The 25,547-nt window shown below is 46.9% G+C and overlaps 1 protein-coding gene and 1 pseudogene across 1 annotated transcript in view; one reads left to right on the top strand and one right to left on the bottom strand.

The window, feature by feature from the left end:
* LOC130143468 (heat shock factor protein 5-like) overlaps positions 1–25,547 on the top strand; it is a 244,798-nt gene that overhangs the window by 110,279 nt on the left and 108,972 nt on the right. The gene's annotated exons all lie outside the window — the stretch shown is intronic.
* The window catches only part of LOC130143466 (hydrocephalus-inducing protein homolog), a 66,605-nt pseudogene continuing 57,142 nt past the window's right edge, over positions 16,085–25,547 (bottom strand).

Below are 25,547 nucleotides of genomic sequence, written 5' to 3'. Positions count from 1 at the left end.
AAATTGATCCAGTATTGTATGGTAGAATGGCCAAAGGAGCCTATAAGACCACATGTCCTTTGGCCTGTTTTCGGTTCTTTTGAAGACTGGATTTGCCAGGCCTTAAATATGCATGTTAATTCAAAGGAACCTTTTAGTCAGGAGGAAAGTGATTATGCAGGATTATGGATCAGGACTTCACGTCCTTTTCCAGCCTCAATACTTACACTAAAAGCAGAAGAAGAAAAACAGGAAAGAGAAAAAGATGATAAATGGGAGCCATTAGATAACCTACCACCTCCATATCTTAACAATCCACCCCCAGCGGCAGCTCCCCCTCCGGTGGCCGTGGTATCTCCACCAGTACCACCGTTGCCCCTGCCTCCACCACCAACAGCACCCGAATTAGATCGACCCCCGGCTGCACATATGAGAAGTAGGACTGCCGTATCTGAGGGAGCTTCTCTATATCCCTTACGAGAGGTACCCCTCGGAGGCAATCAGGGAGGCATCGGGATTGTGGCAGTCCCATTAAATACTACAGATGAAAGAAATGGGGACCCTGTTAGGTGATCCCTTCGGAGTAGCTGAAAAACTGGACCAGTTCCTAGGCCCCAACACTTATACTTGGGAAGAAATACAGTCCGTTTTAGGGATCTTATTTACTGCTGAGGAGAAGGGAACGATTAGGCAAGCTGGAATGAGAATTTGGGAAAGACAGAATCAGGCAGGACCCCCGGGAGACCACAAATGGCCAAATGTGGATCCCCACTGGGATCATCAACAACGCCAAGGAAGACAGAATATGAGGGACTTGAGAACATTAATCATACAGGGAATAAGGGAAGCGGTTCCCCGAGGGCAAAACATTAATAAAGCATTTAATGAACAACAAGGGAGAGATGAATCTCCAACAGAATGGTTGGAGAGATTAAGGAAAAGCCTACAAATGTATTCTGGAATTGATCCGAGTACAGTGGCCGGAACCACACTCCTTAGATCACAATTTGTGGCTAGATCCTGGGGGGACATAAGAAGGAAATTAGAAAAGTTGGAAGACTGGCAAGAGAGAGGATTAGAAAAGTTACTTAGGGAAGCACAGAAAGTATATGTTAGGAGAGATGAGGAAAAACAAAAAGCAAGAGCCAAAATCTTTGTAGCAGCAGTAAGAGAAAGCCAGAGAAATAAGACCCCGTCTGGAGAGAGAAGGGAAAAGGGAATAGAGAAAACACCCAGGGGACAATCTTATCGAGAAAGATCCACAATTCCTGTCTGTTACTATTGCAATAAGAAGGGACATGTTCGGAAGAACTGTCGCAAGCGGGAACAGGATGAGAAAGTATTCAAAGAAGAACAGAGGTGTCAGGGGCTATATCTTCTGGGGACTTCAACATCAACAGAGCCCTTGATAAAATTATTAATCGGTCCCCATAAGGAGGAAGTTTTATTCTTAGTGGACACAGGGGCTGAAAAATCCACTATTAGAAAACTTCCAAAAGGAATAGAAAAAGGGAAGAGTTATATGTCAGTAGTAGGGGCAAGAGGAGAAGCTTTTCAAGTACCTGTCTTGAAAGATGTAGAAGTAGAAACAGAGAAAAAAAATTGTCTTAATGGTTTACTTTTGCTCCCTGAAGCGGAGTACAACTTACTAGGAAGGGATCTGATTTTGAAACTAAACTTGAGGATGCAGAGTCAAGGGGACAAACTGCAGATTAAATTTCACACTTTAACACAAGAGGATGAAGAAGCCATTAACCCTTCAGTATGGTATAAGGAGGGGGAAACTGGAAAGATAGAAATGGGCCCCATAAAAGTGCAAATAATAGATCCGCATTGTCCCATTAGAGTCAAACAATACCCTATACCAATGGAGGGGCGAAAGGGATTAAAACTTGTACTTGACAGACTTCTGGAAAAAGGAACTTTAGAACCACGTATGTCACCTCATAATCCACCCATCCTCCCTGTAAAGAAATCTGATGGGTCATACAGGATGGTACAGCACCTGAGAGCTGTCAATCAGCAAACAATCACTAAACTCCCTGTAGTGGCAAATCCTTATACTTTACTGAGCCATCTATCCCCCAAACATACTTGGTAGAGCGTAATAGATTTGAAAGATGCCTTTTGGGCCTGCCCCCTGGGTGAGAGATCCAGAGATTATTTTGCCTTTGAGTGGGAGGACCCTGAAACGGGATGAAAACAACAATTAAGATGGACTGTACTACCAAAGGCGTTTACAGAATCACCAAATTTATTTGGACAAACTTTAGAGAAAATCTTACAAGATTTTACATTACCCAGGGAGGTAAAATTATTGCACTATGTGGACGATCTATTAGTAGCAGGAGAAACTGAAGAAGGAACCCGAGAAACTACTATTAAGTTGTTAGATTTTCTAGGAGAAAAGGGATTAAAGGTGTCTCGATCAAAATTACAGGTTGTAAAACAGGAAGTGAAATATTTAGGGCATTGGCTGAGTAAGGGAAGAAAGAAGTTGGATCCTGACAGGGTATCTGGGATCCTAGCCTTAAGACCCCCCACGAACTAAAAAGGGAATTTGGCAGATATTGTAGACCATGGCTTGAAAGCTACAGCGAAAAGGTTAAATTCTTATATGAGAAATTAAGAACCAACTTCAGTGATTCACAGAAGATGATCGGAAATTTGAGGAAATAAAAAGGGCATTAATGCAAGTGCCTGTATTGAGCCTCCAAGATCTGGGAAAACCTTTTTATTTTTTTTGTGAATACATCAAACCAGACAGCATATGGAGTCCTTACTCAAGACTGGGCAGGAATTAAGAAACCCGCGGGGTATTGTTCTAAGTTACTTGATCCGGTAAGTAGAGGATGGCCTGCTTGTCTCCAAGCTTTGGTCGCTACAGCATTACTAATAGAGGAAGTTAGGAAGATTACCTTTAGTGCTCCTTTAAAGGTGTATACTCCACACAATGTCAGAAGTGTTTTGCAACAGAAAGCGGAAAAATGGTTAACAGATAGCCGGATCCTAAAGTAGGAAGCAATACTAATTGACTCCCCTGACTCAGAACTGAGGGTAACCTCTGCTCAGAGTCCAGCACAGTTTTTGTTTGGAGAACCATCGGAGAAATGACAACACAACTGTTTAGAGGTAATTGAGACCCAGACGAAGGTAAGGCCAGATTTAAGGGATACTGAATTGGAGAAAGGAGAAGCACTGTTTACAGATGGCTCCTCCCGGGTATGGAAGGGAAAATAAAATCAGGCTATGCAAGAATTAATAAGGACCTAGAACCTGTGGAATCAGGACCTTTGAGTCCATCATGGTCAGCTCAGGCTTGTGAGCTGTATGCCCTGTGTAGGGCCCTGGTATTGTTAAAAAAGGGGAAAAGCGGGACTATATTTACAGATTCTAAATATGCATATAGGGTGGTCCACGCTGTTGGAAAAATTTGGGAAGAAAGAGGTTTAATTAATACTCAAGGGAGGAATTTTATACATCAGGAATTAATAGTAAGAATTTTAAGGGCATTAAGAGAACCAAGGGAGATAGCAGTGGTACGTGTGAGAGGACACCAAAAGGGATTAGATTACCAAACCAGAGGAAATAATTTAGCAGATCAAGAAGCCCAGGAAGCAGCCTTGAGGACTCAGGACGTAGCACAGGAGGAAGAAAGACGAGAGGAAGAAGAAAAGAAGTTTACCCCTGAGGAACAAACAAAATTGGAGAGAATAGGAGCTAAGTTAGAACAAGGAAAATGGACCCTGCCCGATGGGCGAGAGATGTTGCCAAAAGCCTATGCTAGGCAAATATTGGAACATTTGCATGCACAACACATTGGGGTACAAAGGCGTTAAGTGATCGTTTCCTTAAACAATTTGGCTGCATTGGGATTTTTGAAATAGCAAAGCAAATCACACAGGGTTGCTTAACTTGTCGGAAGATAAATAAGACAGTGTTTCGACAAGTAGCCATGGGGGGAGAAAACCAGCTTGCAGACCTTTTGAGAAAGTACAAGTTGATTTCACTGAATTACCAAAGGTAGGGAGGATAAAATATTTCTTGGTAACAGTAGATCATTTAACACAATGCGTAGAAGCTTATCCTGTAGCACGAGCTACGGCACAAACAGTGGTAAATATTTTATTAGAGCATTTGATACCTAGATATGGGATAATCCAGTACGTTGATTCAGATCAGGGCACACACTTTACTCCCAAGATAATTAAATTACTATGTCAATCATTAGGTATTCAGTGGGAATACCACATTCCGTGGCACCCACAAAGCTCGGGGAAAGTAGAAAGAATGAATCAAACAATAAAACAACAATTAGCTAAGTTAATGATCGAGACACAAATGCCCTGGACAAAATGTTTACCATTGGCACTTTTAAACGTAAGAACTAAACCACACAGTCAGACTGGATTATCGCCATATGAAATGTTATATGGCATGCCATATTCTCAAGGGATGCCTCTAGGGAACAGTGTAGTTGAGGATCATAGTATCCAAAAATATATCATTACCATCGGAAAGAGATTAAAAGAGCTGAGAGAAATTGGGATGATGGCTCAAACACCACCTTTAGGTTTTGCAATGCATCCGTTGAAAGCGGGAGATGAGGTGTTGATAAAAACATGGGAAGAAGAAAACCTATCTCCCCTCTGGTGATTTGAAGAATCAGTCAGCAATATGCAGGCGGGCAGAGGTTATCTTTATTCGGCAGCGCTGGGTGCATGGGGGATCGCTCCACCAAAGTCATGCACACCGAGGGGGCTTTTCAGTCCCCCCTTTATACAAGCTACTCAGACGTCTTCATTAGTTTTCCAAGAAATTGTTTATATATTCATTACAATTCTGAGAATCCATTTACATATCTCGTGCCTGCGCAGTGTCCTTGAGGAGTTGTCTCTACGCAGACTCTATTCCTTAGCGGCCATGTTTAAAGTCTCCATCTTCGCCACATCGCATGTACAACAGGAATCGAAGACAAAATGTCTCTTCTGAAGATAATCAACCCAAGCACTTAGCAGTCTGTGCATCCGTCATGTGGCAATAAGGGTCCTTGGACATTTCCCGACTTTCAACTAAACATCGGTGTGTCATCCTTTAGATAAGTGGTACAGCATTCACTATTCACTGGGAAGGACCTTTTCTTGTTTTATTAACTACAGAAACAGCTGTAAGAACTGCTGAGAAAGGATGGCCACATGTTTCGCGAGTAAAAGGTCTGGTGAAGGAGTGGAAAATAACATCGGAACCAGGAAGAACTAAACTAACCATCAGAAGAACTTGACGAAGCCTTCATCAAAGAGCATAAGCTAAGTTGCTGTGGGAATTTCATTGTAATTACTCCTGTAGAATTAAGCAGTAACCGGGAACAGTTAAGAGCCAGTAATGTATTAATGTATAGGAGGATTGACAAAAAGTCGTACCCTCTCAAGCCCCTGGAGAGGAGCCGGTACTAGTGCCTGTCCGTCATGTAAACAGTGTTGTTTATTTTTAAGGGCTAAGTGTTCCAAATGTTTTAAGTATATTACTTCCCCAGGAAGAGGACAGGAACACTATCTAAATAACAGCTTAGAGTTTCGGTGTATTCGGTACAAAGCCACCCCCCCCTTCCATAACCTACCCTGGGTAAGGTTTTATTGTTGTTGATTTAATCAAGAAGTGTTTTTAGGAAATAAGAGGCAGTAATAAGCTATCCACAATATATACCAAAATTTTTGGGACGCAGCATACAAATTATCTCATCTGGCTGTTTAAAAGAGGCGATCCCTTAAGATTAATGAAGAGGGCAAGACCGCATAGGGAACTGGTGCTGCGGCTTGGAAGGTCTGCCAAGGGCTGCAACCCCTTCGGGCTGTGACCATCGATCGCTATAGCCCTTACCGGACCTCTTCTAGTCCTGCTTGGGGTGAGTTCCTTAACCCAGGCTACGACCAACAACTGCAATCAATGTATAGTAACTACTAGAAGGGGACGGGTAAGTTCCCAAACCTTGGTGTCTCATACGGTCTATGACTGTAACGACCAGAAAATAGGAAACTGCATTCATAACCAAACCCAGTATGCTCTGTGCAGAAAAGGTAACAGGACCGTCTGCTATGATCCAAAAGAACTCCCTTCTCAGTATCGGGTGGAAATTAAGACAAATTCGGAAGTAGGTAGATTAATTGGAACAAGTCGGGTTATAACCAATTTGAACACGTCAGTATCAGTAATCTTTGATGCGTGTGATATTATAGATGATGATCCAGACACTAATTGTGGGAGTTTGGAGTGGAGACGGTACTATAGTAATCAACCAAAATACATCTGCCCCGGCGGACATCAATGTCAAATAAACCCTGATTATGTACCTAGTCAAACCGCGAGGTATCAATCGGCACACCTATGCCGAAGAAGGGGATGGTCCTGTGTATGCTGGGATACTGCAGGCTGGGGGTATGATAATCCACGTGGAAGTTTACAAGCTTCAATCACAAGGGTACAAACAGACAGTAACTGTACAACCCGTACCTGCAATCTAGTAAATTTAACCTTATAAATTTAGAGATTTGGAAACAGAAGAAAGTAACCAAAATTGGACTTAAGATATATGGACCTGGAAAAGGCCCGGGTGTAGTTATTAATATGAAAATCAAAGAAAGGATAAAAGAGTCAGTGCAACATAGACTGTTATTCAACTCATTTTATCATGAAATAGAAACAGGAGTAAAATATGAAATTCCCACAGTTGCTAAAAATCTATTTATAAATCTTGCTGAAAACATTGCTAAGTCATTGAATATAACTAATTGTTATGTTTGTGGTGGAACAAATCAAGGTGAACGATGGCCATGGGAGGCTATGGAGAGCAACATCAGCAATCCCCAAGCATGGGAAGCAATGAAAAAGGGTAATAGAAAACAACAATGGGTACTCCAAACGAGTATAGTTGGAAGACGTTGTTGGCAAAATCTAAAAAACCAAACGAAGACAAGTAGGTAACCTGGAGTGTGAAGGAGGTTACCTATGGAATGAAACTCAGAATAGCTGGGATAAATGGGGAAACCCACGGGAAATGAATCATCAATGTAAGAACTGGACCAATGGAACAAACACACCCAACGGTTGGCCAGCTCCTGAAGGACGTTACTGGATTTATGGCAAACTAGCCTATGCATATTTACCAAAGAACTGGACAGGATCCTGTGTATTAGGAACTATAAGACCCAGGTTTTTTCCTGTTACCCAGAGTTCAGGGAGAGCGATTAGGGGTCCCAGTATACGCTGAAGCTGATGAGCTAAGGAAAAGGCGCCATAAACGAAGCTTACAAATGGAAATTGGAAATATAATGAGTGGCCTCCTGAAAGAATCATTGCCTATTATGATCCAGCTACGTGGGCAGAAGATGGATCCTGGGGTTATAGGACCCCAATATATATGCTTAATAGAGTAATTAGGCTACAAGCTGTAGTAGAAATAGTTGTAAATAAAACCGGAGATGCACTTGGATTAATTGCAAAACAAAATACCAAGATGAGAACCGCTTTGTATCAAAATCACTTAGCTCTGGATTGTTTGTTAGCACAAGAAGGAGGAGTCTGCGGAAAATTTAACCTTAGTAATTGTTGTTTAGAGATTGATGATGAAGGAAAAGCCGTAAATCAGCTGATAAAAGAAATGAAGAAAATTCCACATGTCCCAGTTCAAACTTGGAATGTAATCAATCTAGAAGGATTGGGGGGGGGGGAAATTTATAGGCGGTGGTTGGCTTACTAAAATTGGGATCACTGTATTGGGGATATGTGGAGGATTGCTAATCATTCCATGTTTAACACCTTCTTTTACCAAATTAATACACTCGGTTATACAAGGGATACAAATATCAGCGGTACCTGTTCACCCAGAACCAGGGAAAGAGAAAACCCATTCCCTGATGATAATAAAACCAAAAAAAGATCCAAAATTGATACCAATTCGACAAGTGTTGACTCGACTGGAAACAAAAACACAAATCAATACCATAAAAAAGAAGATGGGGGATGGTGAAATGTGTTCATTTGCTTCGTGTCGATATAGAACAATGCTAGGACCGCAGGATGAAATGTAACCTTCTGTCTGACAGACCCTTGTATAACCACACGCTTAAGAAAAACAGAGTGATCAATGTCTATAGTTCCTGTATCTTGCAAAGAACATCTGGCTACATACCTCATTTCTGTATCTTAAAAAGGACATCTGGTTACACACCCTGATATGCAGGCTGAGCTGCTAACAGCAGAGTGTTAAGTAAGAGAAGTTTACAGGGCGCATGCGTAAAATCTAGGGTCATCCTAAGGGTGAGCCGAGGAAGACTGCTGACTCCATCCACCGACCGCCAGACAGGGGTTAAGAAGACCCTCGGAGATAGAAAGAGCACGCGCCACGAAGTACACGCCTGTTCCAAGGACCCATTGACATAAACCGACCCTTTCTTAGAAATAGCTACGAATATGTCTTAGTTTAGGAAATATAAACCAAAAATAAACTTTGTACAGCGCGCGTCTTGGAGGAGCGGAGGCTCCCCGCGCACCCAGCGCTCTTTGCTTGCCTCTATTTGCTTAATAAATTGCAAACTTTGATTGCAATCCTATTTTGGGACTAAGTTCTTTATCACAACGACATAAACACAGTTCCCATTTAAGTGATTAAAAACTGATAGAAACCGTTTATCAAGAAACCAGTTTTACAGTACCTTGTTCTTTTCACTCCCGGTTGTTGCTGCAGGTCTAGAAAACAGAAATATAGTTCAGTACTGAAATGCTTACATTGATTAATGAATAACACTACAGTTGCTTTGAAAACTTCACTGCAGAAATGAATTAAACTAAAATCTAGTAAAACAACTTTGTTAGATGTAGTTGAAGACTGAAACAGTTACTGTCTACCATTATGTCTATTGGAAGGCTATTTTTTCTGCAAGATATTAAGCAAGTAGTTGAAATAACTATTCTCTCAGCTTCGCACAAAGTGACAGAAATCTTACAGCTACAGACATGTAGCTCTACGCTTACGTGCATTCCCTGTTTAATACCAGGGGTTTAGCTCTCTTCAGTACTGAGAATCCTTCTCCTACAGGTCAAAGAACTGTAATTTTGGATTCTCTGGTGTCCTGCGTCTGGCTGGGATGCAGTTTATTTTCTTCACAGCAGCCCACACAGCGCTGTGTGTTAGATTTCTGACCAAAACAGCGGTGATAACACACCAGATTTTTAGCTAGTGCTGAACAGTGTCAACAACTTCTCTTTCTCACTTTGCCACAACCCACACAGGTAAGTTCAGGGTGGGCAAGAAGTCAGGAGGGTCCGCAGCTGCAAGAGAAAAGGTGGAGCGGGGAGCAGGGCAAAAAATCCTGAGGTACCTGCAGTGAAAGAGGAATTTTGCTTTCCTGTAAGTCTCTCCTCGCCCTTTTTAAACACATGTAATACTTCTATGCCTGTGCACACACTCATGTAATTAATCAGAATTTGTGCACGTGACCTCGTTGTTGACTTGGCCAGCATGTTCAAGGCACTCTAAACAAAAGTGAAGTGTTTGTCAACACAAAGCGCATCAGGTAGTGTGGTCACACGAAAGAATAAGAATCTTCATATGCATCAGATTTGCCAAAAAACCCCAAATACAACAAAAACCCCAAACTTGCCTCCAGCTCTCAGGTCAGTTTTTATCAGTAAGTTTTATTTTCAACATTCCTTATATGCATACCTTCCTTCATCCTCAGATGTTTCACTGGAAGTGCTCTCATCCGGTACTTGACCATGATTGCCACTGGAAGAGCTCATCTGCTGATGAGCCTTCTGCTTTGAAGGCTGTCTTTTACTTTCCTTTGCACCTTTGGCATTCAGGGCAACTTTAGTGCATTACACGGAAAGAAAGAAAAAAATCACCGAGTGAGTAGGTTTGCAAAAAGTATTTCTGTGAAACAGACATACTTAAGATGATGTCCAGAAACAACTGAGACGACAAATATCTATGATAAAACCACAGACTTGACTGCAAAGATCATGGAAGATGCCCAAGTGCTTAAAAAACCTGCCCCTAGGAGTGAGGGGGACACACGGAATCTGAGCTAGATCCAGGTTAAGCTGGACTATATCCAAATAGCCACGGTACAGAAAGCATCTAGAGCAGAGATTCCTTGAAGGACAGACAGGAAAAAACTCCTGCTTAGGTTTACATAAAAATATGTGTGCCTTCTTTAGACTTTTGAGACTGGTTTGGTAATATCATCTTCTCCTGACAAAGGGCATATTAACTTAATGAAAACACCAACTGCACGGAGATCACTAAAATCACCTAGAAAAGGGAGTAGTAGCAAACCCCAAGTTCCTACTTTTCTTTTCTAGGTGGCCGTTTCCTACAAAAGTAACTGCTTTTTCCAGTCTGCTTTTCTTCCTGGTTTTGAAGATGCATTTTGCCTCAGTATTAACATGTAAATCACAGGAATTTGGGTGGGGTTTGTTTTCTTTTTTTGTCTCCTTTTCTTTTTTTAGAGCAGGCAATAAAATTGAACCTCCATCGTGAGCTTCGTGTTTTCTAAAAAGAAATTTTCTTCACTTTTTGAGAAGCAGTGGACTACTCACTATGGCTTTCACCCCTGGGGAAACTACTTCAACTACTACAGTATTAGAAAACCTAAGACACTTACATAGCACTACAAATAAGAATAAGAGATTATTTCCTTAGCTTACCCTTTCATTGGCATTTTAATCAATTTTGAGCTCTCCCCAGATGAAAAACTCTTTTTGTTTTTTTCTTCTATAGTGTTTTCATTCTCCATTTTCAAACAGGCGTTCTTCCTTAGAGTAATCTTTTGCTTCATTCGCCAATTAGTCATGTTGCCTGGTGGTGTATTTAATTTATCCAGACATTCCTGTTTTGCCACCGCCTGTGCTCTTGAACATCTTTCTTTGCTTTTTTCTTCTCAACCTATAAAAACAAAGTTAAGCTTCATGTATTTCTTAGTATTTCTAGAAGACAGAAACACCACATCCAAGATGGATTGATTCAGGGTTTACCTTTGAAATAATACAAAATGAAATCTTTTTTTTAATCCATAGAGAAGCATTTTCACAAAATTACACTACAAAGTGTATAATGTCATTGAGAGTTCTTCAAATTCACTCATCATGAAAGACATAACAAAAATACAGCCCTTAGAAAGGAAACAATAGTGTATCTTAAAACATGAACAACAAAAAAGTGAAAGCATTACAGATGGACAGTTAGAAGGACTGCAGCGTTAGTTGTAACACCACCAGAAAAAAATCAAGTGGAACTGTGCTGGGCTACTGCTCCCTGAACAAGGGGAGGAAAGAAAAAAAAAGATCCCAAACCCACAAACACAAATGGTTTCACAGGAGAGAGGAACTTTCACAAAAGACAATGAAGACACACCATGCAGATAGCACAGCACATGAATTAATAGTCAAGACCCTGTTCAGAAGCTATTTTCATTCTTTGATTCAGAATCAGAACCGACATATTTATATGGATTTCTTTTTATGGCAATGAAGTGATAACTACTTGCACTGGAACCAAGTGCCACCTGCTGTTAAACTGGAACAATAATGCATTCCGGTTTCCAAAAATGGGGAAAAAGACAACTCTCCACTGCCCTCTTTATTCACCAGTCACCTATTTCCATTAGAACAAACCCCAGTTTGTAGGAAGCATCTTCCCGTCGTGACAAATAGCTGAAGTGAACAGGACCATTGATCCGGAGCGAGATTAAAGAATAAAGGAGTAGCAGGTGAACTACCTCTTTTGGCAGCTGTACCTTCTCTTTCTCCAAAGCCAGGACTACTACTTGCAGCATTCCTACCTTACCCTTAAATCTTCCCCTATCTTGTTTTAGTTCTTCATCAAGATTCCTTTTCAGCATGGCACATGACTGCTGAGCATTTGCAAAAAGACTTTCCATTTCTGTTTCTCCTATTTTGTTGTCGATAAAGCAGTCCCTGGGAAAACCATCACTAAATCCAGAGTCTTTTCCAGGTTCCCTCTCCGTTACAAAAAGTGCATTTTCATCACGTGTAGAAACTGGTCTTATTTTAGGGATCATATTAGAAACGTCATCCAAAAGACTTGGGTTTTAAGCTGTATCTCAGGAAGTATTCACAACCTCCCACTGCATTTCTGCTGCTTCCATCTTCATTCTCCTCCATTTCCATAAGATGCTTTTTTTTTCTCTCTCTCCATTTGCTAGAGGCACCTTTGTAGCATCGATATTATTTGTGCAATCTTCTTCATCCGTACTCCAGGTATCTTCCGTGTTTGCATTTCAGTTATCTTGATCAGAAAGGACACCAAGACTCGGATTACAGTTTCCATTTTGGGTACTCACCCACCTAGCATAAGTTTAATATCTCCAAATTCACCTTTACTTTCTAAGTTGTTACTTGACTCTGTTGCATGAGATGAAACAACATGAGAACTCTTCAATTCATCGCTGAAGCCATCTTCTGACACTTCTTCCACAAGGGAAGTAGTTTTCCCAGCTTCTTTAATTTCACCAAACAGCTGCTTTAGTTCTGCTGTAACGTTTTGAAAACTTGTTTTCAATTCCCTTTTCGCATTTTCAACCCACATTCTTGCATACCTTTCTTCCCAAGGTTTTGAACGTAACTGCTTGTCAGCACTGTGCAATTCCTCATTTTCCAATGTAAAATTTCTGCCTTATCAGTGGGATTTTCACGTGCTGTTTTTTTCTATCAAGTTGGTAGTTTCTAAAATATATTCATCCTTAAGTAAACAGCCACAGACAGAAAGATTATCAAGAAAAAACAATACAGTTAATCGATGCAACTCCTGTTGCAAACTCATCCTATAATAGAAATAAGGCATTTTGAAAGCCATTTTTATAATAAAAATCAAGGGATACTAAATGAAAGGTTCACTGCGTCACCATCTTCTTAACAAGAGAAGGACTCGGAAACAACAGTTTCTTGGGTTAGATTTGCCTAGGCATTAGCGCTGCTTTTACCTTTTCGCCTGCTTGCTTTCTGTAACCGCCGGCATTTGTCACAGAGCATGTTTATTTTTCACGCTTTATTGCTTTAATACCATTTTTCATTAAACTGCCAACATTTTTCTCACCCACCCTCCTCCCTCCATCACACTCTACTGTCTGGCATTGCACAGTCCCCGGCCACCTAAGCTAACCCAACGGGAATGAACATGACAAGCTTTTTACCGTTCACCACACAGAGAACTGGCTAAGGGAGGATTATTTCTTCACCCAAGCTTCAGAAACAATAAATTCCATTCCAAGGTGCAAAGGAAAGGATTTATTAGGGAAACCTGCCTGCTCCTGCCCTCACCCCAGAAATCAGGAACCCAAGCTTGCAGGAAAACCGCACCATGCCTTAACCCTACCCAGCCCCCTCAAGCCCCTGTCCCCACGCTGTTTCTCAACAGCTCCGACTGCTTCTGCCCCGTGTCACAGTCCTGCCCACACGCCTCCTCGGCTCGTGGTGCCTTCTGAACAGGGCCTGCAGCCCTGGTGTCCCAGCGGGCTGAGACCCTCACGCTCCTCGCGCTCCCCTCTTGTCAGCCAGGCCCTGTTCTCCCGCGGCAAAGACCCCTCCGCTCACAAGAGGGAAGGAGCACCTCAGCCAGACACCACCTGTCTCACCCTCCCCCTTCCCAAGCTCACTGGCCAACTACTACCGCCTTGCAACAGCCTTAAGTCCTGCGCTTTGCCTGCTAGAATTAGGCACGTCCCTCTCTCGCGATGCCCGGCTGTGGGGTGGAAATCATTTGCTACGCTGTCCCTTCGGGTGTTCCAGAGGACGCCAGACCCCGCTGCGCAGCCCTGCCCCGCACGCCCGCCACAAGCAGGACGCCTGCCTTATTCCCCTCTAGGATACCCTCTGAGAAACCCTTTTCAAACACTTCACGTGGCCAAACAAGAGCGTATTTTGCAGAGGCTGGCGCAGCATCAGAAAGGTCACCACATTTCAAGGCGTTCTCTTTGATCTGTGTCTTACAAAGAGGAAGACCGGCATGTTTAATCAATCAGATCAGCGTATTATAGACAAATCTCCCTCTTCACTTGAACGTGCGTTTTGCACAGGCAAAAAAAACCCCATTTGCCCGCACTGTTTCTCAGCAGTGCACAAGAGGAAAAACACCGCTCAAAATTTAAGCAAACCAACTGAAACCAAATCAGTGTAACAGCAAGCATCCGGCATAGTGACAAGGATTTTACGCCACCATAAGAAGACTGTATCCAACTTTACTTCAGACTGTGATACAGCCTTCACCTACAGGACTCTCCCTTCAGCATTATTCACTGACTGGTAAGTTTTCTTTACCTTCGTGTATAGTACAACTTACTGAATCAGACTGTAATCCAAAATACTTGGGTTTACATACCCACACCCCATAATATTCAATGGCGTCCTTCACGTCTTCTTTCTCAGCTGATGATGACGTATGAAAGGTAGATCTCACGTGCAGTGAAAAACCACACATTTTTATAACCAGCATGACTTAATACTACTTATTTACACCTAGAGTGCATCTTGAATCATCCTACTTGTGACAAAAATCTTAACACAAAATAAAACATCCCCTCAAATTTGTGCACTCCTAGAGAGAAAATTGTAGGACAAGGCCTCAAGGACAAGAGTCCAAGTACTGATAGCCTGATGAATAGAGACTTGTTAGAACTTGTAGGGCACAAGCCCTGGGAGCAAAGGAACAAGCTAACTGCAGGCCCCTGAGCCGTCACAGTTGAGGAGGCAACCAGACGGACAGAGAAACAAGTAGCCAGATAAGGGAACGGATGGCGCCGATATGTAATTAAGAAAGCCGCGTAGAAAGAAACTCCCTAACCTTGGAATAAAAATTATTGCTAGGTCAAGATAAACTAGTAAGTATCTATTGTTCTAACGGTGCGCCTTAAATATTAACCAATCAGTGTTTTTTACGCTTAAGATTTAACCAATCAGTGTGTAATATGTAGAAGGTAGAAACATATATAATTGTAAGAAAATCACTAATAAATGGACACTTGCTTGCATCAAGCTGCGTCCCGTCTCTTCATTCGCCGCAGTGCAGCCCATCTGTGGCTGCACAGAGCACAGGGCACGCTGGCCAAGTGCCAATCTCCCTGTAACGTCCCTGCTTACCTGGGGGGCTTGTGGGTGCATATTTAACACACCCCAACACCCCACCCCACCACACCCCACTAATCTAGCCTAAATGCTTAAGGCAGCATCAGCCTCCTCTTTCTAGCCCAAAATTTAGGTATCGGAGCACTGTGGAGCCTCTTTGCAGCCAGCAAAAGGAACAGGCACTTGGAGAAGAGTATTATTCTCGTCCCAAGAGGACTCCGACAGCAACAGCGCTTTGAAAAGGCTTAGTTTCTCTCCCATTTATAAGAATGTAGCCAGTTTCAGACACACGCACTAGGATCCGCGAATACCCCCTTCCGAGCTAAGCTCTTTCAGGTAGCACACGCAATTTATCCCACCCAACCTCAGCCAACTTCTCCTTCTCTCCCGCTCAGAGCTGCTCTTGCAGGCACCCTCGCTCGCTTCTGCCTCGGGCTGCCGCCGCCGCAGTGCTGGCAGACCGCAAGGAAAGCGGGCGGGGGAAACGAGGGAAGAGCGAGCGCCTCTAGTAAAGAGCGGCCCAGCCGGGGAACCGGGGAAGACGAGCAAACTGATGGATGATACAGGGCAAAGAAACTCGGCAGCTCCTCCAGGACTCCCAGGCAGAAGGGAAATAAACCAGCACCATTAATTCAGTCGAGGAGTTGCTAACAAGCTACCGCCAAGGTTTTCCACTCTGGCGAGAGAATAGTCCATAGCGAGTGGAAAGGTAAGCAACGTTATTGCAAACAGAAATGTGATTATACTTGTAATGTAGCATTTTCCAGCAGGAGGCTTCTGGGACCCGCTGTTTCCCTCCAGCTCATTCTTTGCTAAAGTACGGAAATAAATATATTCCAACTAAAGACAAGTCAGGGACAACCTAGCAACTGGTTTCCATTTGGGTGGCTTCTGAGGGTATCTAACGACTTTCAAACGGCCATAGAACACTCCTAAAGGAGTTCCTGTGGCTTCGGTGAAGCAGAGCCAGGACCTCGAGCACTGAAGAACAACTAGCCTGAAGGACTACAGCAAAACTCCTTGCCGAGCCCACGTGGGAAGCAGGAGCCGAGAGATCCCTACCTGAAGCGGAGGCCCAAGTTGAGCTCCGGAGCAATGGGTTTGTCGGTGACAATCGTTGTGCCCGTGCCGACAGCCTGGACGGGGATGACGCAGGTGTGGCTGTTCTCTATGGACACCTTCACCTCATCCTCAAATCTCTCGGTGTCGTCCAAGTTTGCTATGATGGCCACAGACACCTCGCTCTCGGGGGGGATCACTCCTTTACTGGGTTCAATCCTCCAGCGCGAGCGTTTGCCAGCCTGTAAGATGAGCCAAACAGTAACTTAGGATGGAAACCATGGACCCTGGTCTCCTGCGGGATGCAGAAAAAGGATTAAAGACATGAGGGTAAAAACCACGAAGGCTTCGTTTCCCCAACTCGGAGCTACAGTGCCTGGAAACAGCACCCGTGCAGGAGCTCATACAACCTCTATTTTACCCTCCCTTAACAGACCCAGCTTTGTCCGACCCAAGGGATGCGCTACCCTCAGGAGAATGCTACTGTCCCTCCAGCCTCCCTCTTGGAGGGCACACCCAGGGAAGCCACTTGATATCTCCTGGCTTCCCGACAACGGTGGCCGGCTCTGCCATAAAGGCTCCAGGCCACAGGAAGCCAGGACTGCTCCAGTCCCCCCGCCGCAGCCACACGGCTGGGGGATACTGCTGAGACCCCAAAGAATAACTTTGCAAAAGCGGTTGATAAAACCCCAAAGTCTTCTTTCCCAAGAGTCAGGCTTCTCAACAGCCCCTCAAGGGCTGCAGCCCTCTGTTCCCACGGATCATCACCTGCAGTGAGGTGCCCCAAGGCCCTCTGCTTTGGCAAAGTCAGCTCTAAGTGTTTATAGCAGGGCAGCGAAACAAGAAGCAGAAAGAAAACCACAAGACATGTGCCCTGTGGGCATGGCCTGGGCTTCCCAAGCACTCTTTTCCTCTGGGTCCTCACGGGCCTCCCTCTACGGATGGGGCAACAGAGGTGCCGGACCCCTCCAGCCCACCTAAAGCCACATTCACAAGGTGCAAGCTCGCAGAGGAGAAATGCACGCAGTGCTCCCGGGCCAGCAGGAAATGCACGGGGATGCAGACACGTGGCTTTCAAGTGTCCGTCACAGCATCAGTGCTACATGCACCACAGTTCAGCGCTGTGTTTGGGATGACAGGCACCACTCATCCAAAACTCTACAGTACTGTCGAGAAGAGGGTTACTTTCCTTTCCTTTTTTTTTTTTTTTCCCTTTAAATAGAAACCAACGGTGTGCTCAGAGGCCTGACATGATAAAAGCAAGTGCTCGATCCAGGTGAAGTTAGCTCGAGTTTCCGTCCGGCGGGCTGGCAGCTCTGAGCTCTAACAGGACACCAGCCAGCCCAAGGGAGAAGAGCAGCAGAAAACCAAGCAGCACTTTGAAGCCACAGAAACATTTAAAATAACACTCCAAAATGACCTCTGCTGACAAGGTGAAGGCTAGCTGGAGGCCAGGGAAGCGATAACTTGCTGAGCATTCAGGGTCCCAGCAGCAAGTGTAGATGCCCCAGCTACGCTAACTCCTTAGGCTGGCTGTGCCCTCCACGTAGAGCAGGTCAGGGCTGCATGCCTGCATCCCATAACGGAGCGTGCCAAAGGCATCAAAACGATTCCAGGCACCGGCAACATTTATACACTCAGCTCCATTTAATTTGTCCTCTAGGGCTTCAAAAAAAGAGTCTTGAAAAAGCAAGACGAGACTGGGATGGAGGCAGGTGGCTGCCACGGGGTAAACACTGGGGCCTCGCTGACCACAGAGGATTCCCACCAACCCTCCCCTGTGGTCCCTGCAGCTGGTCGCCGGCCTCGGAGGCATCGGCTGCGCTGCCGCCAGCCAAGGGCTACCCAGCCAGCTCATTCACACCGAGCCAGTGGGCGTTAGGTTTTCACTGACGTTAATGTACAACTTCTCCTCCGATTCACGCTGACACCGAGTAGCTTGCTTGAAAAGGAGACCCGACAGCTCTGCTCCAGAGGTGAATCTGCAAGTCTGCTATCTGACAAAGCTCATTTATCACAGCTTGGCAACGAGCCGGGCAGTAAGTTGTACCCAAGGAACTATTACTGAGGAACAATGACAGGCTGTCTCGATGGAGCCAGACTCGCAGTGTCCCAGCGTGACCCAGCGCAGACCCACCGTGCCCTGCCAGGCCAACAGCCCACTCCGGAGGAGCACGATTTGCATCGCGTCCTCCTCCTTTCCGTTAGCATCTGGTGTGGGTCCCAGGGGCAGCACAGTGCACCACTGAACAGGAGACCTGCCAGGACCAAAAGGCTCTGCCGGACCAGCTCCGCTCAGGTTTTTAGGTCAGCTTCTGCCTACACCGGTCCAGGCTGTGTCCCAGAGACAAGAAATCCCTTGGGAACACGCTAAAAGCATCCATCCCCCTGCTCTGAAGGCCAAAATCTAACTTCTGATAACATCCCTGCTCCTTGCTTAGGCTTGAATGCTCCAGAACACGATGCAATAGCTGCACGTGCTGGGCAGACAAAGACAGCGGCTATTTCTGTCCCTGCAGGAGCCTGCACCACTGGACGCCAGAGTCGGAGCGCCAGGCAAGGGCTGGCATCAACCGCTTCGAGAAGCTCAGCGCTGAGATCGTTAGCTTCTCCTGGGACAGATTTCCTTGGAAATAAGCTGCCAACGTTTGCTTCTAGCGGGCACCAGCGCGCATCAGAGATGGACGGCTGGATGGCTGCCCCAAGGGATGGCCGAGGACCCACCACGCTGCCCTCTGCAAGTTACTTTGAGCCCATTAAGTGAAGCCATCTGGTCATTCCGGCCTTGCACGAGTGAAAGAAGCAGCAGAACTCAACATGAAAAATGCAGCCGTACTTTACCAAGCCATAGCTCTGGCGAGAGAGCGCTCACACCTCGTCAGCCGGATCCACCGCCCCCGGTGGGGGTCACGCACGAAGGGGAAATAACCCCCCACCACATCAGCTGCGCACGGAGCCTTGTCCCAGGGGCTTTAGCTGTCCTAAGGGGCGGGAGCCTGTGCTCTTCATAGCAGAGTGACTCCTCACCCGCACAAACTGCCAGTGGCAGAAAGAGCCCAGAAGCACCCTAAGGCCCACAGGGTGGGGATCAGAGCACAAGGCTGGCCGGATGCTCCCACCAGCCACCAGCCTCCTCCTGGCACCTCGGCACCAGCATCTCCTCGGCAAAAGCAGGGGGACCGCTTTGGTTGAGCCTCTGCCCCAGAGCACCAGCAAGGAGAAGTTTTGTGAAATCGAGGCAGAGCTTCTAAAGCCAGTGGGGAAAAAAAAAAAAAAAAAAAAAGAAAAGAGAAGAAAAGAATTAAAAGTGTGGCACTCACTGCCACCGACAACGGAGCCCAATTTGTCACACTTGCTTCAGCTAACAGCAGCTGCTGAGTGAGCCAACGAAGCTTGTCTCCATTTGTGTCCCCTGGCCATTGCTCAGCCCTCCAGGTCCCATCCGCCCTCCCCGCTGGGCTGGGGAGACCAGTGCCACCACTCTGCACATTGGGGCTCTCCAGACAGGACACGGCCACGGCTTGGCCAGCTGCTGCCAAGCACAGGATTGAACAACCAAAATCCTCCTGCTTTTCCCTCGGGAAGAGAGCTCAGCTGAGTCACTCTGGCCTGTAGCAGCGTAACTGCCTTGAAGACTTCTACCCTTCTTGAACCCCGTTGGCCAGCGGGTGCAGCACAACGCGACAAGTTCCCTTTTCCTAGATGAGCAGAGTAACAATTTCTTCCATTACTGAAACACAGCAATTTTGAAAGACCATGAACCCACAGAAGATACCGGATGCCATAAAATCCAAACTCTTCCCTGAGGCCAGGTTTCAGGCACCTTTTCCAAGGTCTCCTCCAAACCTTTGCTCCCCCTTTTAAGGCCCACGTGCCCTGGACCTAAGCCTGAGTGACACTGGGAGGGACACAGCCTTCTACCTTCCTCGGCTTTTGGTACAACCCCTCACCAGCATGAGACTGGACGCTCCTGGCCACGAGCCATGTTCACGACTGATGCTGTGTGTTTCCAGGCCCTGTCAGCTACAACAAAGGGCTCCGGCAAAACCAAACTGGGTGGAAATGCACAAACTGGTACCGCTGTATAAGCAAAACACAGCCTTTAAAGCCAAACCAAGGGTTTCATTCTAAAGGTGAGCTTTTGGAGCACCATGAGGCTCTGGTGGGACAGCTCAGGAAAGAGTTAAGCCTAACCATCTTCAAAACTTCTGCTCACCTTGGAAGAGGCCACATATGCAGGGCTAGCGCTGCCCATACCCTGGAAAGTTAATTTAACCCTAATTTCTAAACAGCACTGCAGATATCATGAGAAGGGCGCAGCACTGTCTGCCTCTGTCTCACTATGAGCAAACACTGACAGGCTGGCTAATTATTCAGCTGCTTTGGGGGCGGGGGGGGTGGGTGATTTACAGTAGATTTGAAAACCACCCTCTTGCTGATTGAAGTCTGCTCTGACTTCAGCGAGAGTAGCTGGGGAGAACTGCAGACAATGCTGACGTGCTCTTCAAAGCCTTCACTGCCCGCAACCTGCACGGTTTGCTCAGAGAGCAACAGAATCGCCCGTCAGCCAGACCCAGAAACAGAGCCACTAAAGCAGCATCAGCACTGTTTGGAAGTTTATCTCCGTGTTTTGCCGTCCTTCCATATGGCCATTTCATTAATAAAAGCAATGTCATCAAAAGCTTGAGGGAATAAACAATGAAATTAGTAAATGAAACAAATCCTGCACTACAGGCGAGCAGAGAGTATGGGAACTGCGTGTTCTGCCCTTGCTTACACCGCACCTGACCAAGGGCCTTTATACGCTGCCTGAAAAATCCATGGAGTTATCCACAGCGAATCCCAGTGACAAGATAACCAGGTACAGCTTTTTTTTTTAAAAAAAAAAACAAACAAACAAACAACCAAATCCTGGTCTATGCTGCAAGGTCAGCTCCAGTTGAATGTGGCAGCAGCTCATCCCCGGGAACGCAGAGGGGGATCTGCACTGAGCCACCAGGCACCCTCCTGAAGACAACCCAGCTGGCTGTACAAGCACTGCTGGAAACCAGGCAGCAGCGAGCTTCACCTGGAGCACAGGGCTCTGCATCAGGGAGCTCAGGGCTCAGGCTGAAGGAGACAGGACCCCGCATTACGACTGTCATGAGAAGAGGCAACCCCAAGGAAGCTTTTCTGTCTCCTCCTCGTTACAAGGCACTGGGAAACCATTTGCCACCCTGCGGTAGCACATAACAGACCCAGCACGGGGGTTATGCAGGCAGAAGAAAGCTGCCACTGATTAAAAAACCTTACACCCTAGGCCTGTCTTCTCTTTCCTGATCACAGAGACGTGATACGCAGCTGCCTTCTGTGATGCCAAGAGATGTCAACCTTATCAGCCACACAAAAGATCCCCGAGAAGACAGCATGACAAAGAACAAGTAGGAAATGATCTAAGAACGATGCTTTTTCCTTTCTGCAGGGAGAGCAAACACTTCCATCTATCCATAACAAGCCTTTGGCACTTGTCAATATGGCAAAAATCAGGCACTTCGGGAGGCAGGAAAAGAAGATGACAGCGGAGCAAGGAGGAGAAACAGCCACTTTTATCAGCAGGTTACATCAGCCCCCTGCTAAGCTGCAACAGCTCCTTCATGTTGACCCATTGCTCCAGTCTTTTTTTACCCAAGACAGACACAAATCCCCCCCTCGCTGGATCCAGAGGATTCCCTAGCAGGCTGGGCTGCCTGGCAGCTGGGAAAGCAATCTGACAGGGAAAAGCACACCCGACAGACACAGGATTCACTGGGTGAGCACAGGACGACACACTGGTCCCAAGGGTAGCAGATCTGCAGACACCCTGGCAAGCAGGGATAAGCCAACCGAGGACGCAGGTACGCAGTCCCTACACCCCTCTTCCCACCCAAAAAGCCCCATCTCAACGCACAGATTGGGCGGGTTTTTATTTATTTTCTTCTGGTGGCAGAGATGCTCCCTGCTGCTCCCTGCAACTGAGAACAGAACAGACACAACTCACCCAGCAGAGAGGAGAGGGGTACAGGGAAGCTGGTGCCTGCGGGGAACTGCAAGTAATTCCTGAAGTCACTATCCCAAAGTGAAGTTCACCACAAATCATGCTGGCTTGCTCAGGTAATGATCTTGTCTCCCACAAAGCCAGCAGCAAGCTTGCCTTAACAGGAAGAGCAATTATCACTCGAGGGTTAAGAGTACCATCGAGGTGGCAGCACGGCCACCTGCATTACAGCATTTTCCTTTTCTGTTTCAAACAAGACACCAGCCTTTCGTTTGCCCTGTTGCTGCCCCTCAAATTAACCTCATTCAGTTTGTCAAGCTGCCCGTCAGTGCGCATAACATTCCCGATGCAACGCTCCTGCGAAAATTTCAGTCAATAACTCGCTCTTTCAAGTGGAGACCATGATCTCTGAGCCTCACAGCCACCGTTTGCAGATTGGCCAACAAACGGGAGACAGGGAAATCACGGCTCACCCCCCTGCAGCAACCTCCAAGCAGGAACCAAAGCAGCGGCTTTGGCGCTTTACAGGACACAAGGCTTGGGTTCAGGGACACGGGGGAATGAAGGATGCCCGTGTCACCCATCAGCTGGGCTAAGGCACAGCCCAGCCTGCTCCGCTCTCAGATGGACACGTGCGCGCCACCCTGACGCCCGACTGCATCCCAGGCTTTATCTCCACAATTATTCAGTCCCCTCTGCTTCCCGTCAAGGAGCTGCCAGGCAGCGTAAGGCAGCCAAGGGCAAAACCTCAACTGGGGCAGCAAAAGAGCAGCAGAGCAGGCAGCTGCTGAGGGCCAGGGCGCAGCTCGGGCACATCTCGCCCACGCCCGCGCTGCTCCCATCAGGCAGCCTCAGCAGCACCGTGCCCGGAGTCTGCCTGAAGAGCCTTTGGTGAAGCGGCTGATGGAGCAGGTTCCCAGGACCTGCCTCCTGGCACGTCTCCATGAGAGCAGCAGCTGCCCTGAAAAGCAGAGATGCTCACCATGGGGGAACTCGGCCCCGTGGAGTCAGCAGGGGGGATCATCACACACACAGAGTCACAGCGCGGCTGGGGCTGGCGAGACCTCTGGAGATCATCTGGTCCAAGCCACTGCTCAAGCAGAGCCCGTCTTTATTGCAGGCAAAGAAACCGTCCCTGAGCCGCCTCGTGTTACTGCTCTAGTGACCGATCAGCCCCAGGACTGGCAGAGATGGCGGTGAAGCACGACAGGCTTTATTGCCCAGTCCCATGGGTTAGGGCCCTGAGGCAACGGAGGGGCAGATGTACCCTGCAAGCCCCCCGGCTACACCGCGAGCTGCCCGGGGAGGAGGGAGGCATTGCACCGGGGCAGCAGGACCCGAACAGCTCTGCGGGTCACTGCCTGCGACAGGCATGCAAACCCATCATTTCAACACCAGTACCAGCCATCCCTGGTGGCTTGCTCTCGCCACAGGTGGAAAGCGGGTTTTCATGGTGGATTCAAAGAAAGCTGCCCTGGGAACCCCTCCCCCACTTGGAGGTTACCGTTGTCTCCCAAACAGCTGGAAAAGCAGCAAGGAGGAAATTCGCCCCCCTCCTCCTTGGCCCAGGAGGCTGAGCCTGGCCTCTCGCACGCTGCCTGATGCTTTACCCGCAGACCCAACCAAGCCCACAGAGCCAGGCCTGGGTGAACCAGCTCCACAAATCCAACCTGCCTAGCGTGGAGCAGAACAAACCTCCTCCCAACCCTGTTTTTAAGCCCCTCACAGATCCCACCTCCAGTGAGCGGCACATCCCACCCAGCCTCCGCACAGGAGCCCTCCCTGGCTGCACCAGCCCTGCCCCCCCCGCCAGGGCAGCGACCCAACCTCCTCCTGACACGCAGCTTGTCAGCTGCAGCCTCCATCAGTTCAACGGCCTTTCCCTGCGGCTGGCCTCCGGAGATGCTCTGCAACGCGACGGAGCCCACACGCTCTGTAGCTACACAACCCTTACCATTATATTTTTGTGCAACACCACAGCTGGTTGGGCCCCCAGCAGGTGTGAAACTCACCTCACCACAGGCAGGCTGAGGACAAACTTCACACCCCAGACTCTGTCACAAACAGCAGTCTGACACAAAGCAAACGCAGACCTAATGGGGAAAGCGTCGCAAAATCCATGCCCTTCCAGGAGCAAAGGGCCACAGGGCCCTCTTGATCTCAGAGCTCCAAAGACACGACTCTCCGTTAAATACCACCCAGAAAACAGAGGGAAAACTTGTAAAGATGATCCAGACTCATTTCTGCACAAACATCTATGCAAGCTGTCTATTTTACTGAGGGCTGCCCCAGCTAAAACTGCCCCCAGAGCCAGGCTCCTCTCGCTGCGTTGGGACGGAATGCCTTGCTTTCTCTCCGAGACAGCAATATGGGAACGTTGCATGTAAAAATCAGGCCACAGGCTGCTACAGACCAGTCAATTTTCATTGGGAAACAGCCCCACAGATACTTACCATCTCTACACAGAAGGATGCAGGGATGACAGCCTGATTGGAGAGGTGGAGAGTTTTGGACGCATCTTGTAGAACTTCAATACTGCCAAAATTTATCTCACTCAGATGCACGTAGACAACCTGTTCTTCTCCAATGCTCACTAAACAGATATTCTGCTCCAGGAAGCAGGTAGGAAAGAAAAAAGAAAAACAGGGGAAGTTAAAAAATATGTGACAGCTTTAAGTGTCCTCCTGGACGGGGCGATAAGTACGGCTGTTGGAAGTTTTCAGTGTTGCAAGGCTGAAACAGAAGGCCTGGGGCAAGTGCAGGCTCGGGAGTGATCCCATCTGAAAGCCTCAAGCTCCCGTTCTCAGGGGACAGAGAAACCCTGGGTCCCACGCTCTCCTTTCCAGACCTCCTCCACAGTTAGCTCTCCTTTCTCTGCCTTGTGCCTGCTCCCGCTCCTTCTGCCGCTCAGCCTTGCCCCAAACCTCCCTGACCGCTGCTGCTGCACAGCGACACTTGGACAGTTACTTCTCTGACATTCCCAAAAATGCACCTCTGAAAACCAGCACAAGCCAGAAGCGAAGCAGGCTCTTCAGAGCAGAGATCGTGCAAGTTATGGCCTCTGATGTGTGCTTATGTGTATTCCTGGTATGGCATGAATAACAGGCATTAATTATTAATTACATCATTCAAGTGGTGTTTTTTCTCGACAGTCAGACCCAAAAGCTTTCTCCTTGCAGAACTGGCACAGACTACTGTAGGAGGAACACAGATCCCTTTGCTAAACCACCTTCCCACATCATCAAAAACAATGAGAATTTGTCCACTCTTGCGGTGGATTTCACTGGTTCCAAACACCTCAACACTTCAACAGGATCTGAATGCATAGAACTCCCAACACTGACCAGACGCCGTAGGATTC

The sequence above is a fragment of the Falco biarmicus genome, unplaced genomic scaffold (assembly GCF_023638135.1).
Source record: "Falco biarmicus isolate bFalBia1 unplaced genomic scaffold, bFalBia1.pri scaffold_30, whole genome shotgun sequence".
NCBI lineage: Eukaryota > Metazoa > Chordata > Aves > Falconiformes > Falconidae > Falco > Falco biarmicus.
Note: the sequence above shows the minus strand (reverse complement) of the source record. Positions and strands in the feature narration are given on the sequence as shown.